This window comes from Triticum dicoccoides, chromosome 4A, assembly GCF_002162155.2.
Source record: "Triticum dicoccoides isolate Atlit2015 ecotype Zavitan chromosome 4A, WEW_v2.0, whole genome shotgun sequence".
Taxonomy (NCBI): Eukaryota; Viridiplantae; Streptophyta; class Magnoliopsida; order Poales; family Poaceae; genus Triticum; species Triticum dicoccoides.
The window spans coordinates 20362647-20367504 of record NC_041386.1 but is presented as its reverse complement, the minus strand read 5'-3'; positions in this window follow the sequence as shown (position 1 = coordinate 20367504).

The window sequence follows — 4858 nt, the reverse complement described above, 5'->3', positions numbered from 1 at the left end:
AACTGATTAGAGAATACTTGAAAGATGCACCGGTAATATAGGAGAATGATAACTGCCAGCTGAGAATGAATAAACCTGAATTGATGGACTCCGGGTAACAAATTGAGAAGACTCTTGAATTGCTCCGGAGAGGTGAAAGAATTCCCACAATCAAAAACAATTATGAGAGGATGGCACAAAGCTAGAGCCATGAATCTTGAAGAGAAAGGAGCAAGATTTAGAGGAAAAATCTTCTTCGGTCTCCAATTCCGAGAATGATGACGAGAAACACCACTATGAATTATTGAGGCACTCCGGAATGAAGAATGTAAAGGTTGAGCCAATGATGAAAAGAATTTGAAAGATCTTGGAGAAACCCTCTGACTGATGAAAACTCATTCTTACATCACACTTCGAAAAGAAATTTGGATAGCTCCGGGAAAATAAGAAGAGCCAAGTAAGATCCTGGGAAAAGACCTGTGGGTTAGGGCCCACTCAAAAGATACACCGTAGAACAATTTAAAGGAGAGAATGCACCGGTTGAATCAAATGGCTAGAATGAGATAACAACCTCGAGATATCTTGAACGAATTAGGAATGAAAATATGAATCTTCTGAGATATCTTCAGCACTCCGGAACAAAAGAATAGCGAGAAGTGAATTATTATGAGGTGCACCAGTATGAGAAGGTATTTGAAACGAGGAAAGAATACGATCAACACCAAAAGCTTGAATTGAATCTACCAAAGATGAAGAGAATGGAGAATATTGAACTTGAAGCTTCGATACAATCTTCCTGAGAATCACCGGGTAAAAACATGAAGGAAAAAGAATATCGAGACTTCACATCAATAAAATGATACTTGATTGAGATATATGAGTCCTCGGAGAAAAGAAAGCGAGGGAGGGCGGGAAAAACAAAGGCAACTTGGGAAGGATGAAACAACCACCATTGAGAAACTTAGAATTGACCTTGCGGATCTTGAAATGATCGGATCCACTTGAAGAGAAAACACGCTAGTTGAAAAAGAATTGACATGACAATCTCGATGATCAAGAAGGATTGGTATCCACATAGAAATATGAGAACACCATTTAGGAAAGGTATGGAATCAACATTTGACTTCGAAGCAACTCGAATACCACAATCAAAACAAAAAACAAAGGATTGGCTTGCAGAATAAGCCGGAACAAACATATGGTAGAGATTTCGCCCGACGTTTTCGTGGTGGGGCCTACACGGGCTCGATCGTCCAGCACCATCATGTACAAGGCAGTGCACATGACATACGAAGCGTCCCCGAGTCAGCATAGCCAAGGACTCTTTAAGACACAACGAGACCACTGTAAAACCAACTGTGAATTGGCGGACCATTAGACGTCGAACCCCAATTTCATATCATATATCTGTCGGAAAGATATCCGAAGAGCTACTTGAATTCCCACTTATGAAACTCCTGAACCTTTCCGGTTATGCAATCAGGTGTTGGGGATATAGGGAAGCATAATATCTCGCCCAAAACTAGCAAATCCTACATCCAGCTGTATCCATCCTTCAACACATAACCAAGAAACCTTCGGAAATCGTCTACCTCAACCTTCGAAAAGCATCCGTTATACAAGTTATGGCAATACTCCCGAACTCCCGCCCCAGTACTGGGTGGCGTCGAGGTTATATCACCAACGAACTGCATAAAAGAGATTTTCGATGTCGGCATACTAAACTCAGGTATTCCAGAACTGCAACGATAAAATTATGACGACAACACCTCAGAGCTCAACTCCCCGGGACACTTCCACAAAACCCCTGACAGGAGGCACCAAGACAATGTTCTCGTCATAAAACCATCGGAACAATTCCAAGATAACCGCGTGATCCTAAATTTTTTTAGTGAAATTTGAGAAGAGAAGAGTCAAAACTCTACGTCAGGATGCCTTACCAGAGCGATGAGAAGGCTGGGAAGTAAAAAGAATTGCTAAACTCTCCGATATATAATTCCTAAATGACTCAAAACATTTTTCTAGACTCAACTCGGCCGCTAAAACGATCAAGCAATGGGGCTCCTAAGGTCGGGGAAGGCTCTGATACCAACTTGTAACGCCCTCGATGCGGCTATATCTCCCATGTGTCGAAGCACGACTTAGAGGCATAACCGCATTGAAAGCAATGTCGCAAGTGATGTAATCTTCACACAACCCAAGTAATACAATAGGGGAAAAAGATACATAGTTGGCTTACAATCCCCACTTCACACAATTACATGAATAAAGCATTACAGCAACCTGATACAATCAAGGTCCGACTACGGAACCAAATTAAAAGAAGAACCCCAAATGCGCCAAGGTCCCTGATCGACCCCAACTGGGCTCCACTACTGATCGACTAGAACGAAACAACATAAAGGACAAGGTCTTCATCGAACTCCTCCTGAGCTTGGTTGCGTCATCTGCACGGCCTCATCCGCACCTGCAAGCTGGTTTTGGAAGTATCTATGAGCCACGGGGACTCAGCAATCTCGCACCCTCGCGATCAAGACTATTTAAGCTTATAGGTAAGGCAAAGGTATGATGTGGAGCTGCAGCAAGCGACTATCATATATGGAGGCTAACATACGCAAATGAGAGCGAGAAGAGAAGGCAAAAGCACGATCGAACAACTATGATCAAGAAGTGATCCTAAAACAACCTACATCAAACATTACTCCAACACCGTGTTCACTTCCCGGACTCCGCCGATAATAAACCATCACGGTTACACACGCGGTTGATGCATTTTAATTAAGATAAACTTTAAGTTTTCTACAACCGGACATTAACAAATTCCCATCTGCCCATAACCGCGGGCACGACTTTCAAATGTTCAAATCCCTGCAGGGGTGTCCCAACTTAGCCCATGACAAGCTCTCACGGTCAACGAAGGAATAGACCTCCTCCCGAGACATTCCGATCAGACTCGGTATCCCGGTTCTACAAGACATCCTTGACAATGGTAAAACAAGTCCAGCAAGACCGCCCGATGCACCGACATCCTGATAGGAGCTGCACATATCTCGTTCTCAGGGCAACACCGGATGAACACTACATACAGCTAAAACCAGCCCTCAAGTTTCCCCGAGGTGGCGCCGCAAGTGGCTCTAGTTTGGACCAACACTTAGACAAGCACTGGCCTAGGGGGTTTAAAATAAAGATGACCCTCGGGATGCGCGACTCCCAAGGGAAAAGGCTAGGTGGCGAATGGTAAAACCAAGGTTGGTCTTGCTGGAGGAGTTTTATTCAAAGCGAACTGTCAAGGGGTTCCCATTATAACCCAACCGCGTAAGGAACGCAAAATCCGGGAACATAACACCGATATGATGGAAACTAGGGCAGCAAGAGTGGAACAAAACACCAGGCATAAGGCCGAGCCTTCCACTCTTTACCAAGTATATAGATGCATTAATTAAATAAGATATATTGTGATATCCCAACAAGTAAACAAGTTCCAACAAGGAACAACATCTCCATGTTCCAACAGGGAACAAACTTCAGTCTTCACCTGCAACTAACAACGCTATAAGAGGGGCTGAGCAAAGTGGTAACATAGCCAATCAACGGTTTGCTAGGACAAGGTGGGTTAGAGGCTTGGTTCAACAATATGGGAGGCATGATAAGCAAGTGGTAGGTATCGCAGCATAGGCATAGCAAAAGAGCGAGCAACTAAGCAAGCAAAGATAGAAGTGATTTCGAGGGTATGGTCATCTTGCCTGAAATCCCGCAAGGAAGAAGAACGAGTCCATGAAGAAGACAAACGGACGTAGTCGAACGGATCCTCACAAATGCGACGTTATCGGAACCAACCCGAAGAAGCAACACCGGAAAGAAAGCAAACAACATGCTAAACAACCACCACATAAGCATGGCATGATGCACAATCAAGTATGATGCATGTCCGGTTTAATGAAACATGGCATGGCAAAATGCACAAACAAAACTACAAATTAAGTGGAGCTCATTATGCAACGGAGTTGCATATTGACGAAACACCACGTGACTTATTTAGTCCGATCTTGTTTATGTACCCAACAATATTAAATGTTGTTAAACATGGCAAGAGGGTGAAGCAAATGAAAACTACCTATCTAGGCAAGTTTAAATGAGGCCGGAAACAACGAACAACAATTCCGGTAAATCCCCATATGCATATATTAGGTTTGGTACTGTTCTACCCTAAACCATATTTTAGAGTTGTTAAACATGCAAAGCAAGTACACCATGTTGAACTAGGCATTTTTCTACCCCATTTACATATAAAGTTTATTAAATGCTGAGTTACTGTTATTTAGTTATGAATTCAAACATTTTAGCATGGCATAGGAGCAAATTAATGCAAACATCATTTTAAACATTTTGACATGGCAAGACCGAGTGCGGTCAACGAAGGAGCGGGACGAGGCGCTGCTGCCCTCTTCTCTGAAGAAAAGCAACAGCAGCAGGGGTTGTAGAAGACGGCGGCAGGGGTCCTGGACTTGGCAGCGGGGAGCTCCATCGTCGAAAGGGAACGACAGGACGGCGGCGGATCCGGGCATGGAGGTCGCCGGGCTCTCATTCCCTGCCGGATCAAAGTGGAGGCAGGCTAGCGGACTTGGCGCTCCAGGCGGGTCGGCGAGGAGGTGCTGCAAGGAGGTCTCGGGCACCATGGCAGTTCGGGAGGAGACGGCTTCGTCGCGGCTTGTCGGATGGAGCTCGAAGCACAGGAGACAGGGACTTGGCGCAGGGCGGAGATGTACTCGGGGCTTGGTTCCCATGGCGATGGCTGGCTCCTTGTTGCTGGTCGGCACGATGAGAGATGGCGTGGAAGTGGCTCGGGGCGGCGACGCGGCTGGTCTGTTGCTCACCGGAG